Source organism: Ambystoma mexicanum, chromosome 11, assembly GCF_040938575.1.
Source record: "Ambystoma mexicanum isolate Mex_15411 chromosome 11, UKY_AmexF1_1, whole genome shotgun sequence".
NCBI classification, from domain to species: Eukaryota; Metazoa; Chordata; class Amphibia; order Caudata; family Ambystomatidae; genus Ambystoma; species Ambystoma mexicanum.
In genome coordinates this window covers 28185454-28199414 of record NC_090934.1, presented here as the reverse complement: position 1 = coordinate 28199414, position 13961 = coordinate 28185454, and the positions used below count along the sequence as shown (strand labels likewise).

The window sequence follows — 13961 nt, the reverse complement described above, 5'->3', positions numbered from 1 at the left end:
GTTTCAGTGTTTCCACTTGCTCTTTATCTTTACTTAGGCAACGGCTGTTGTCTGTCGTCGGGGCCCGAATTGCAAATGTAATTTCAATATTGCCAACCTTAACTGCCCTCTGGGCAAAATACGCACTGAAGAATCGAACACACAGGCTGATATGTATTAAAACGCTCCATCCTTTGCTAGTCAAGGGATTGATAACTTTGCAGATCGTCTCCACTCCCCTCCCCTCTCTGTAAGTATATGGTGCCTTTAATTGGCTATTGATGGTAGTAGGAGCAGACTGGTGTCAGTACCCGGACATCTAAAAGCAGTGCCTGGCATACACCTAGTACTTCTACACAAGCCACAACGGTTAGCTTTGCCCATTCTTGTTTTTAACAGGTCGCCAGTGAATGGCTTATAAATTAAGTGGCTGCAGGCAAACCCGGTTAAGACATTTTTTATTACACCAGTATCTCGTTGACGGCTCCAATTAAGTCATTAAATCCCGTTAGACAGCTTTGAGAAAAGACTGGCAGGCACTGCCAATGCACAGTTTGATGGTACTGCTTAATAAACCTAGCTCAGAGTTCCCATGAGGAGGTGTTTTGGGCAGGGAGGGGCAGGAATTGGGTGGGAATGGGCAGTGCATGCGTGGCGTCCCTTCCCATAGTCCATTTCTCCCTATCTGTACTCCAGTGCAATAGTTTCCGCGTATAGTGGGGGCCTGAAGCGCCCCCTAATAGCATAGCTCAAAATAAACACACATCTGACAGCTGAGCTCGGACTCCTGGTGACTGCCGTTCTCCATGTTGGCTGTCGGGAGGTCGCCGGAGTCAACGGGACCCAAATATTGCTGCAGCCTATAGTGACCCTGCACGGGATAGCCGCTGTCGCGTGGCCCCTGTTTATTGGAACCAGGGGCCGGGAACACAGATGGAGGCCACCTCAGCCATGGGGTTGGAGGGGAGTGCTGTCCGCCGCCTCCGGTAGCTCGTCGATCCAGCCCTGATAGGCTGATTGTGCTGGGCTTCCAAGCCCCTACCCAGGCCGTTTCCTGTTCCTCAGGCTTAATAAGTTGACTTCTGGGATCAACCTGCGTTTGTACGCCCTCCTAGGGACATTCTTAGGCAGCCTTGCAACCTCGGCCCCAGACCAGGTGGTTCTGCACTGGCCCCCATGCGTGTCTAGAAACGTATATCCAGGTTACCTGCTGGGCTCTCGCTACCTGCAAGTCCTTGCATGGAGGTGAGCATCATTAGGTCCACCCTCGCCACTGCCTTAGTTGCATGGATTGTGTCATTATTGCATGTGTTTCAATGCACGAATCCGAATAAATGTACGTGACTGAGTTGTAAGTGCTTTCCCCCTCACCTCCAGTGGCTCTATCACAGGGTTCCCCCGAAAGCAAGGGGGATATATTTATTCAATTGACTTTGTGCACCCCCCATAAGCGAGCGAAACTGTGAGCTTGTACGGGCTGTTTTCATTGTGTCCAACTGAAGAGAGCTCGGTCTTCTTTGAAAGGCATCATTTCCACATTTGTAGGCAGGGTTCACAGAGATGCGACCCTTGCCGTATCGCATGACCGCGCCGCGGAATCCTCTCCAGAACTGATGTGTAGGTGGGTTTTGGTGCATGTCTTGGTCTTAAATTCCAGTTTTTTTGAAACAAGTGGGGAGGCGTCCTGCCACTTACTTTAGGCCCATTTACCTATATGGTAAAGGCTGAATTTCTTTGCATGCTAGTTATGACAGTGGTTATATTATTTAGCTGACTGTCATAGGTTTTCTAAAAAGATGAGCAAGAGATAGACCCTTATGGAAATGCATCATAGCATACTTTTATTATTCTGCTAGTGCTAGTAGGTACACAACATATTTTATGCTTTTAAAGTTTTTTCAAAGATATATGTAGAAGATGCTATTTCATAATATGCATCTTAAATCAGAGTACATTCATTTTGTTTTACAAATGCATTGGAAAAAAGAGTGAGTGACAAATATGGTTGTGACAAACATTCAACAAATGCACTAAAAGAGTGTAACAAATGTGGTATACAAAATCACCATTAATATTGTTTGTTCGTGTCTTGAATAGAACATATATACAAGACTGTATGGTGTTTGTAAGCTCTAGAGGAGACAGGGACCTAGTCGTTGGTCAACGTCAGGAATCAAATCAGATTATGAGACGGGACTGTGGGAATGTAGCCCACAAAGTTATGTGGCCCCGTGACGTTTCGGCAATGAGCCTTCTTCTTGGGCCTCGACTTGGTCTCCCCTGTGTGTGGAGAAAAGGAGGGAAAAAATAAAAAAGATTCTAAGTAAAATTCAAGGGCAGACTTACTACAGAGTACATCTAAAAAGAAAGATGAATCTGAAGGTTGTTTGACCTGCATGCATTAAACATTAATCAGGACCAATATAGGTACAACAATGGAGTTGTCCTGGTGCTTGCTGGACACTTAGGTACTAACCTGAAAAAATACAGGGTTCTAAAGGTGGCTTCACGGAGATGGAGGCGGGGAATACTGTTAGACTCTCCAACATCAGGTATCTGGTAATTCGAGAGTTGTACGTGGATTTTGTGGTTACTACAAATACTGGAAGGGAAACAAGGAGACAGAAAAAGTGTCTCTCAGTCATGTGTTGGGATTTAACATACACTGGCTGCTGTGAAAAATAAGTAGACAGAGTAACCATGCAGTACCTGGGGTATCTTGGTGTTAAGCCTGCAGAAGCTGTTGAGCTGAGTTCTACGGGGAGGCAGTCCTCTATACACGATGCCTTGGTATTAGATATCAGGATTTGGAAGGGCAGTCACACATCCGGTAACAGGGTGCTGTGGACAGCTGTGGGCCGTTCTTTTGATTTATTGGATTACCCTGTTAAAAATAGGACGGCAACTGATTAGTGGAGGTGGCGAAGTACGAGAAATCCACACGTGCGACTGAAAGCGCACGTTTATTGCACAGCCCGTGTGTTCTGGTTGCTGGTGAGGATCAGCTAGTGGGGCCAGGAATATAGGGTCAGAATTTGACGTTCCTGATCCCCACATGGTCTAACTGCCATGGGTCTCTCACCTGCGGTGTATGGCGCTGTGATGTTTCATCTGGCCGGGGGGCTGCTGCTACGGATGCGGCGGCTCGCGTAGCTGCATACAAAAGGAAAGAAGCTGTAACTCTATCTAAACAGTGCGCATGTGCAGGGAACCTCTGTTGTAGTCTCTGCGCATGGAAAGGGAGAGAAAGCTGTAACCCTATCTTTGCAGTGCGCTTGCGCAGGGAACCTCTGTTTTAGTCTCTGTGCATGCGTACTTTGTGCGGTGTCTATGAGTTGTCATGGCACCCGTAAAGGAACTAGCTACTGTACGCTTGGCCGTGACCCCTCGTACCGTCTTAGGTTGTGTATTTGGACCGTGTGTGCGGGTAGGTACTAATGGGGGCTGGACATCCTACTTCTTAGATGTTGTTTTGACGTCTCATGGTTCATAGAACGGAGGAAAAAAGGAAAAGAGGCAGGGTAATGGACACATTGGGAGTGTGAAGCAACGAAAAATGAGAAGTGTTCACAGGGACGGGTGCATGTGTAATGAGGGATACACGTTAAAGAGTCAAAGGCGTAATTAGATTGGCTGGTACCACATATAAACGAGGTGACAATAAGATATACAGTGTTCAAAGTAAAACACAAATTTGGTGGAAACAAAGTCACAACTCATTTAGATAGACATTATTCTTGTAGTCGCATATTGTTAATATTTATCACAAAGTGCAAATATGTATAGAGCCCCTGGGTAGTTGTTGGTAGCCTAATAGACACTTCGAGATATATGTCAGCACTTCTGGAAAATACCTTCCCTTGTGGGATGATTCTGTGTGCGAAGTTGGGACTGCCAGCCAGTGATTGAATTTCTCTTACTGTGACTTTGTTTTTGGCGCTTAATTCTTGGATTTTCCACATGAGTTCTGCTACTTTGGTTTGTGGGATTCTGCATACACTTTCTGTAGAGTCTATCTCTATTCCCAGAAAGATAATGCTGGTGGATGGCTTGGTTGTCTTCTCTGGTGCCAAGGGGATGCCCCATTGGGCGGCCATCCCTTCTAACTCTGCCAGAGCCCTCTTGCATTCTCCTACATCTGATGGTCCTGTTACCATGAAATCGTCAAGCTAATGGACTACCTTGGCCCCTGGTAGTTGTTTCTTAAATACCCATTGAAAACTGACCTGCTCAAATAGGGCGCAAGACACTGCGCACCCATGGGGGGGAGGCATCTGTCGACATAAAATGAATTTTTGAAGGTAAAGCCTAGCCATTGCTGTGAATCTGGGTGGACTGGTAGGAGACTGAAAGCGGATTCAGTGTCCAGTTTGGCCATCAGGGCGTTCCTACCACAGTCCTGTATCAGTCTCACTGCTTCCTGGAAAGGTGTGTAGGAAACTGCAGATTCAGTGTGTGGGATGCCGTTGTTCAGTGATTGTCCTTTTGGGAAGGACAGGTGGTGAATTAACCTCATTTTACCAAGTTCTTTTTTGGGGCTGTAGCATGCGTTTCTCACACACAGTGCAGCAGTATTCCTTGTTACCAAGAGTAAAACATTGTGCTAATTCAATCCCCATTTCTTAACAAATAGTTCATTAAACAAAGTTAAAAGAACGTAACGCATGGCCAGGCGTTTCCCTGCAGCGTTGATCTGGAATGCTGCCGTGTTAAAGTGGGAGGGTTTTTAGGGATCAATGCATCACTTTTTCCACTTTCATTTACATAGTAATTGCAGAATTGATTAAAAAAGAATCTATTATACGTATATTTTATTTTTATTTATTTACATTTATAAAGCGCACACCAGCCCTTGGGCATCTTGGCGCTGTAACAGAAGTCTTACTTAGTTGCATAAATGCTTGCAAAACATACATGTTGCCTAACCCCATGTTGCAGGGCGGCGGCATACTTAGTAACATAAGAGCTTGCAAAAAACGTACATGTTGCCAAAGCCCCATGTTGCAGGGTGGCAGCAGTTTACAAATGCAGAGAGTCACTTTAGGTGACACAAACATGTTCCCTAATCCCATGTTTCAGGGTGGCAGCAGTTTACAAATGCAGAGAGTCACTTTAGGTGACACAAACATGTTCCCTAATCCCATGTTTCAGGGTGGCAGCAGCATACAAATGCATAAGGTCATTTTAGGTGGTACAAACATGTTCCCTAACCCATGTTGCAGGGCGGTAGCAGCATACAAATGCATAAGGTAATTTTAGGTGGCACAAACATGTTGCCTAACCCCATGTTGCAGGGCGGTAGCAGCATACAAATGCAGAAAGTCTGTTTAGGCGGGCATGGCTTAGAGGAGAGTGAAAAGGGGGAGGACAGCGAGAGTGAGGGTGGGGGGCACACAGAGCATCACTTGCTACCAGGGGTGGGGTGGGAGGCACACAAAACATCAAAGGCGACCAGGGGGGCACACAGAACATGACAGGCGACCTGGGGGGTGGGTCGGGGGCACACACATCATCACAGGCGACCAGTGGGGGCTCACCTCACGATCCGGGTAACGACCAGGGAAACAGACCGGGGCCTTGGAAAGTGGGCCTTGTGAGGAGGCCGGTGGTCACCTGCCGGCGTTACGATTGGGCATTTTCAACAGTGGAATGGCCAATCACGACACAGCAGCTGTTGTAGTAGGAAGTCTAGAGGGGAGAGCAGATTGCAGGCAGCCATCATAGAAGGTGTTAGAGGAACAAAGGCAGAAGTATATCGTGGCAAGCATGGTCATGCCCATGGCGCGCACTCGCTGTGCACACTGTTAACAACATGTAGTTGGAAAGGCAGTGCGCGCCATACAAAAAAACTGGGAGAATCACCAGCTGCCATCTAGCTCCAAACGGAGCCTACCTTTTATCCACAATGCAGGCTGCAGCCCCCGATGTAAGGTGGCCTCCTAGTGGTGTCGGCGGCGGTCCCACAAAGGACGAGGTAGAAGGGAGGGTCCGGTAGAGGAGAGGAAGGCAGTGAGGGAACAGGGAAACGCAGGGGCCTTAGAAAGTGGGATGTTTATAAAGAAAAATAAGGAGTCTCTGCATATAATGGTTACTCGGCACATGATGACTTACCTCACCATCCAGTGCTAACAGCTGACACAACCTATGAAAAGGCATATAACAGCAGCGCCTGGCAAGCCAATGCAGAGGCCAGAAACTTCCCTCATGCCTGTATTGGTAGCTGCTGTTGCTTGACGGATAAATCCAATCCATATATTGCCATATGGTTTCCCATGTGCCGCAGCACCGTAATCTGCATGTAACACAGGTTCTGATTTTTCCAAAGCTAGTGACGCAGGCACACCTCTGCCCACTCTCCTCACCCACTGCTTCATATAAATGGGCTGAAACCTACCCAAAGCTAGTGACGCGGCCACATCTCTGCCCGCTGCTTCATTCCCACTCTTTCATACAAATATGCTGACACCTCTCCAATGTTAGTTTCGGAGGCACACCTCTGCCCGTTCACCCACTGCTTCATTCTCACTGCTTCATATTAATTAATGGGTTAAAACCTATCCAAAGCTAGTGAAGCGGGCACACCTCTGCCCACTCTCCTCACCCACTGCTTCATATAAATGGGCTGAAACCTATCCAAAGATCGTGACGCGGGCACACCTCTGCCCGCTCTTCTCAACTGCTGCTTCATACAAATGTACTGAAACCTAGCCATGGCTAGTGAAGCGGGCACACCTCTGCCCACTCTCCTCACCCACTGCTTCATATAAATGGGCTGAAACCTATCCAAAAATCGTGACGAGGTCACACCTCTGCCCGCTCTTCTCAACTACTGCTTCATTCCCACTGCTTCATATGGGCTGAATGCTAGTGAAGCGGGCCCACCTCTAGGTACACCTCACCGGTTAGCAGATTATACAGTAGACGGCGTGTATTTCGTTCATGTCTGTCCGGGGTACTTGACTTTCTACTGCTTTTCCTTGACTTCCATTTCAAAGGTCTGGCGGATGGTTCTAGCACTGGTCCAGTCGCTGCTAACTCGGGATTGGGGCACCTTTGGAAATGGGTACGGCCAAGCTTCAAAATGTGTACTCACAATTAGCGACGGATGAGTGACTCTTGGCGAGTAAGAAATGGGGTGCTTTGGGCATGTAGAGATATCGGCGGTTTATTGACTTTTTTGCAGAATGCACCTGAGACAAGTGGGCCATTCTGAACTTTTGTGAAGTCCATGGCCCCGTGCTCGTGAACAGTCTCCTTCCCTCTGAAAATAATTGTATTTTTAGCTAGAGTCTCCTCTTAACTTTGCTGCCTTGGAAAGAGGCGCTCTTTGCCCAGAGGCCTCTGGGGTCCTCGTATCGGTTGCTCAAAACAGAGGTGCTACTGATGGTTGATGTTATCCTTCTACTGCGGGTCACTTGTCGGTACCATCTTGTAAGCCTTTTATTCAAGCTGTGTCTTTCTCATCCGTTGTGGACCGTTTCTTGAGATCCGTGGTTATGTGGTCCTTGTATCGGCGATTCAGTCAGGGGCATCCTTAGTCATTATGATCGGCCGGGCGTTTGTTCTACTCGGATGCTTGATGTTCTCCTTCTACTGCGGGTCACTCGTTGGTACCATCTTGTAAGCCTTTTTTTTCAAACCTGTGGCTTTCTCACCCGTTATGGATCGTATCTTGAAATCCGTGGTTATGTGGTCCTTGTATCGGCTATTCAGTCCAGGGCAGTCTTAGTCATTATGATCGTCTGGAGGCTGTGCTTCTTGGATGGTTGATGTTCTTCTACTGCGGGTCACTTGTCGGTACGGTACCATCTTGTAAGCCTTTTATTCAAAGCTGTGGCTTTCTCACCTGTTGTGAACCGTATCTTGAGATCCGTGGTTGTTATGTGGTCCTTGTATCGGCTATTCAGTCCAGGGCATTCTTAGTCATTATGATCTGCCGAGCGTTTGTTCTACTCGGATGCTTGACGTTCTCCTTCTACTACGGGCCACTTGTCGGTACCATCTTGTAAGCCTTTTATTCGAAGCTGTGGTTTTCTCACCCGGTGTGGACTGTATCTTAAGATCCCTGGTTGCTTCGCGATCTCCTTATTGAAGGTTCTCCACTGAGTTCTTCTGCTAATTCCGGCTTGGAAAGTCTACTCAGCTGCTTGCATAAAGAAGGTACAGGGGCTTGAAGGCCATTGCGTGATTCGAGGAGTAGCAGTTGCGAGCCAGACAATTCATGGGTAGGGCAGAGACAAGTCAAGGGTATGGCTTGGGTGTAAGTGTCCAAATCGAGCTACATCAGCAAAGGAAGGCCTGTGTAAGGCCTGATTTTAAATATTTCAGAGATCACAGGTGTACGTTTTGAGGGGTGGGGGGGTGCTGACAACCTTTGAGGGGGGGCTTAGAAGACCGCTTAAAGGGGTGTTCTAAATTGTCCCTCAATGTCTGTTAGGTGTGTCTACAAACATTGGCTGAACTGTGCCCTTAAGTAACTATTGCCCCACCGTCGTTCCCCTACACACCCCATCATGTGCGTGCCGCTCAGCAGTGTCTGCATGTGGCGCAGCTCCACACTACAAAGCACTACCCCCTTACTCCTACGTACCGTCCCCTTTCCTCCATACTCATGGGACATCTCTCCGTCCTGTGGGACGGGACCGGAGCACTTTGTAAAAAGCATCAACATTTTTTCCAAAAATGTGTCCTTCCTCTCTTTCTTGCGCGGGGCCCGGCATGCGCCGTAACCCCGCCCACCTTGGCTCCGCATCGCCCATCAGTCCTTTTCTCTGCTCGATCGGGGGCGAACGCACTTGCATCCTCGGAAGTTTTTCTTCACTTTTTTCCTCTCTGGCTCTCGCTAGCGTTAGTTTACTGGTCTGTCTGTCGTTCAAGCTAGACTTTCCTGATTGTTCATCGTGTCACTGTTGCTTCGCGAGGGCAGATCCCCATCCTCTTTGTTTAGAGTGTTTGGGTCCGGATCACTGTTGGGACTCCTGTTTTTACTGTGATTCCCTTTCGGTCTGGGCACATCAACGTCGGTTGGAGCGGTGGGAGGGGGTGTTCCGACGAACTCCTCCTTCACATTTTCAGGCGTTCATCGACGAGAAGAAGAAACGCCCGGTAAATTCTTTACTTTTCAGAGCACCCTGACCGGGGGATACCTTCCTGGGTTCCTCTCGGTCCGGGAGGGGCGTTGATCGCTCTGTTACCGGGGTTCGCCCTGAGGTGCCCGTTGGGCCTAATAATTGTACCACAGTTTTCTCTGAGGGTCTCCGTAAGGGGCATGTGAATACCGGAATACGCTCCAAGGCCCCTCCTGTGGGGGCTGTTTGTAGACCCAGTTCTACTAAGTCGTGTGGCACCGGAGCTCGCTCTGCGGCCTCTCTGTCGGCTTCCCTCAAAGATAAGACCGGGGTTCGCCCCGAGGCCTTGGCTGGGCTTGTTGTTACCGAACAGATGTTCGAGGCCCACGCAGATAAGGCTTTTACCGGACCTGGGTCCGAGGTCCCTCGTTCAGAGGCTAAAGCTACCAACAGTTCTGAGAGGCCGGTCAAGGCTTTGTTGGTGAAAGCTGTCGCTCACCGTTCCCGCTCTTGTGGTGACACCAGACCTGTTGAGGGGGCAAAGAAGCAAAGTTCTTCTTTTACCGGCAGTGCCGAGGTCCTTCCTTCGAAGGCTCAGTTGGCGGTTGGTATGTCACAAAAACATTCCAGGCCTCATAGTACCGGCTCTGCCGAGGTTCCTTATGTTAAGGCTAAGGTTAAGACCCCTGATCCATCGAAGGGGACCCCTGCCTCACTACCTCACGTGCCACAGTTCCCCTCAGATGAGGACAAAATGGTGCCTGTTCCTGCCACGACCACGGCGGCCATTTTAGGTGCTACCCCTACAACTACGCCATCGGCTTCTGGTGTAGGGCTTGGTCCCTTGGGTGGACCTAAGGTCCCTTGTGCGCATCCTTACCGGCCGGTTTATGGTTGGAACGCCCGGATGCCTCTTCCGCACAATGTTTCGTTGCACGCGGGGGCGGCACCTTTGATTTATGTGGTTACGTCAGTGGAGGGGCCGGTGTGGCACCCTTCCCCGCTACGTCCTTGGATTTGTCCACCTCATGAGAGGCCTCCTCAGGTTCCGAAACAGTCTCCGGAGGACGCCTTTTTCGGTAAATTTCAAGCGCTTATGCGCACCGAACCCATGAGGGAATATTTCAAAGGGCTTTTCACGGAGATATGTCCACCTACGCCTTCGGCTCCACCCGTTCCTCCGGTGGTTCCGCCGGGGCCTCCCTTGCCCGTGGTGCCTCCCCCAGCTCTTCCGCCTTTGCCTCCATTGTCCCCAGTGGACAAGGCAGTGCCTGACACGGCCCAGCAGGATCCTGAGCTGTCAGATGACCCTCAAGGCGATCAGGACAACAAGGACCTTCCCCGCTCTATCAGAGCTTTTCATGACCGGGTACTGGACATGAGTTTCTTAGATGTGCCGGTGCCCGAGGCACCCGCTCTGCAGGAGGGCGTGCTTTCTGGGGCGTTCACCCTGTCTCCCTTGGAGCGTACCGGCCTGTTCCTGCAGAAGGATGTTCTGGCCGAGGTCCGAAGAGTCTGGGAAAAGGCACACTCTGACTTTTTGTCAATAAGAAGATTGACGCGAGGTACAGGCTACATTCTTCGGAAGAGGTGGCTCTGTCGTCTTGTCTGCCTCCGTCCTCCACAGTGGTGGCTGCGGCCACTTTGCAATCCAGACCTGCAGCATCCTCTTCCACGATGGCTACTCAGGTCCTGGGTAAGGAGGACAAGCTCCTTGACTCCCTAGGGAGGAAAATCTTTGCCAACTCGGCCTTGCAGCTCAGGCAGGCCAATGCTGAGTTGATATTAGCGGGGGCTAATATGTGGATGTGGAAAGGTCTGTCGGAGTTTGAGGAGCACATCCCGGTCGAGAAGTTGGAAGACTTCAAGGGTGGCCTATCCGATGCCAGGGTCTTGGCCCAGGAGTTCCTGGAGTCTGCGGCTCATCACATAGACACCTCAGCTCGGGGCCTTATGCTGTGGGTTGATACCTCACGGCAGGCGTGGCTGCATGCCACAACATTTTCAAAAGAAGTGCAGGACAAGGTGTTGGACCTTCCGTTCGATGGTAAGGAGCTCTTTCATTCTACAACAGATGTAGAGCTCACCAAGACGAAGGATAGCACTCGGACAGCTAAGTCATTGTCTGTCCTAGTTAAGGCTCCTTTCAAAACCCAGAGACTGTTGTCAAAAAGTTTACCCTCCTCTGGCTTTAGAGGCTTTCTCGCAGAGTGGATACTCCTGTGGGGAATAACCACCGTAGGCAACAACGGACGTGGTTTTTCTCCCGCTCTTCAGCCTCCTCCTCAGGTGGCACCGCCACCGATAAACCTACTAAATGAGGGTTTTCCGCGCTCGCACGAGACCCCGGTGGGAGGACGCATTGCGTCTCATTGGGAGGCGTGGCAGACCATCACAGAAGACAGATGGGTCTTGTCAGTCGCTCGAGCGGGCTTCCGCTTACCTCTACCCCCTACCCCACCCCGCAACCCTCCTTTTCAGCTGTCGGGCTCGCCCTTCCTCAAATTCGACGTTCTGAAACTTCTGGACCTCAGTGCTGTGGAACCCGTTCCCCTCTGGGTTCGAGGGGCGGGGTTCTACTCCCGGCTGTTTATGGTGCCCAAACCCAACCAGGCTGGCCTGCGCACCATCCTAGACCTTTCGCAGTTCAATCTTTTCCTACCCCAAGAGAAATTCAAAATGATTACGCCCAACCAGATACGCTCCTCCTTGCAGACGGGCGACTGGCTCAGCGTTGTGGATCTTCAGGACACGTACATGCAAATCCTGATTTGGAACCCACACAAAAGATATCTCCGCTTCTCTTTGGGAGAGGAGCACTTCCAGTTTCGAGTGCTTCTTTTTGGCCTCAGCTCGGCGCTGCGTGTCTTTAAAAAGATGATGTCGGTGATTGCGGCCTATCTTCGTCTCCAGGGTATCCATGTGTATCCGTATTTGGATGACTGGCTCTTAAGCAGCTCTTGTCCGCTAGCAGCAGCGGGCAATCTCCAGTCTCTCCTTCAGCTCCTGTTCCATCTTGGGCTGTCGGTGAACTGGCAGAAATCTTCCATGATGGTCTCGCAGGACCTGATTTTCCTGGGTTTTCGCTGGAACACGATCGACTGCAGAGTGTACCTGACCGGGTACAGAATGGCGGATCTGTTAGCCACGTGTCAGATGTTTGCACAGTCAGAGAGCATATCGGCCTGGTGGTTCCAGAGGCTTCTGGGCCTCATGGCCTCGTGTGTGCTGGCTCTTCCTCTTGCTCGTCTCAAGATGAGACGGACCCAGATGGCTCTTCGGAGTTCCTGGCGTCAGGCTGTGGACCCGGATTCCAAGCGGATAATGATTCTGGATTCCATGAGTGGACCTGGACTGGTGGTCATCTCTCCGCAACCTGTCGGTGGGTGCGGGGTTTCAGGACCCAGCCCCCACGGTGACGATCACGACAGACTCCTCCCTTCTGGGGTGGGGTGCGACGTTAGATCTTCTTCAGGTCCCAGACCTCTGGTCACCTCAGGACAATCTCCTGCACATTAATCATTCGGAGCTTCTGGCGATCTTTCTGGTGCTCAAGGCGTTCAGACCGCTCATTGCCAACAAGGTGGTCCGCATACGCACAGACAGTGTTTTGTCAATGTATTACATCAGCAAGCAAGGGGAACAAAGTCTTCCCCCCGCCCCCTCGTGGACCTGTCTATCCAGATATGGGAGTGGGCCGTGCTTCATGGTGTCTGGCTGCTTGCAGTACACATCCCGGGCCAGCTGAATGTCACAGCGGATGCCCTCAGCCGGCGGACAGTGGTCAGCTACGAGTGGGAGTTGAAGGCGGAGGTCCTCTCATGGATTTTCTCGCTTTGGGGCACACTGGAGGTGGACCTCTTTGCTACGGCTGGGAGCCTCCTCTCTGGAGGATGCTCTCAAGATTCCATGGCACAACATGAGAGCTTACGCCTTCCCGCCTCTGCCTCTAGTTCACTGGGCAATTTGGAAGTTGAAGAATTCGGTGAACTGTTCCCTTCTACTCATAGCCCCGTGGTGGCCGGCCAGGTTTTGGTTCTCGGAGCTTCAACACCTGTCGGTGTATCCGCCGATCAGGTTACAAGTAACTCCCGATCTTCTTCACCAAGGGGAACAGCAGCTGTGGCACCCCTCCCCTCAATCGCTCATCTTGGTGGCATGGTGCCTGAGTTCAAGTCTTTAGAGCATCTGAATTTGTCTACGGATAACATGCGTATTATCCAGGCAGCCAGGGAACCCTCGACCAGATCTCAGTACAAGAGTAAATGGCTCAGGTTCTGTCATTGGTGTTTGGAGAAGAAGTTGGATCCAAGGGTGGCCACGGTTGACACAGTGCTGTCCTTCGTGTCCTCCCTAGCAGAGTCAGGGGTTCATGTTCTGTCATGCAGGACTTATCTCTCAGCGGTTTTCGCTTATCTTTCTACAGACCAGTGTTCTTATTCCCTGACTAACCCAGTGGTGAAGAGGCATTTTTCTGGCTTGACACGCCTCTACCCTCCGGTTCGTAATCCGCACCCGTCGTGGGACCTAAATGTGGTCCTGACGGCGCTGTGCCATAAACCCTTTGAACCAATGGCTACTGTGGACCTCAACTACTTGTCATGGAAAGTGTCCTTTTTGGTCGCCGTTACGTCAGCAAGGAGAGTGAGTGAGCTCCAGGCATTGTCGGTGGAGCATCCTTTCTTGGTCTTTCACAAGGACAAGGTAGTCCTTCGGACAAACCCGGCCTTTCTGCAGAAGGTTGTGACCGAATTCCATCTGAATCAGTCGATTTCCCTGCCGGTCTTTTTTCCGAACCCTGCCTCTGAGGTTGAGAGGGTTCTACACTGTCTTGATGTCCGAAGAGCTCTTAAGTTCTACCTGGACAGGACTTCCGAGCTTAGGAGTTCTTCTCAACTTTTTGTGACCTTCGGT

At 50.4% G+C, this 13961-nt stretch overlaps 1 protein-coding gene across 2 annotated transcripts in view; it reads left to right on the top strand.

Annotated features, from left to right (window-relative positions):
- The window catches only part of NHSL3 (NHS like 3), a 566971-nt gene that overhangs the window by 151759 nt on the left and 401251 nt on the right, over positions 1 to 13961 (top strand). The gene's annotated exons all lie outside the window — the stretch shown is intronic.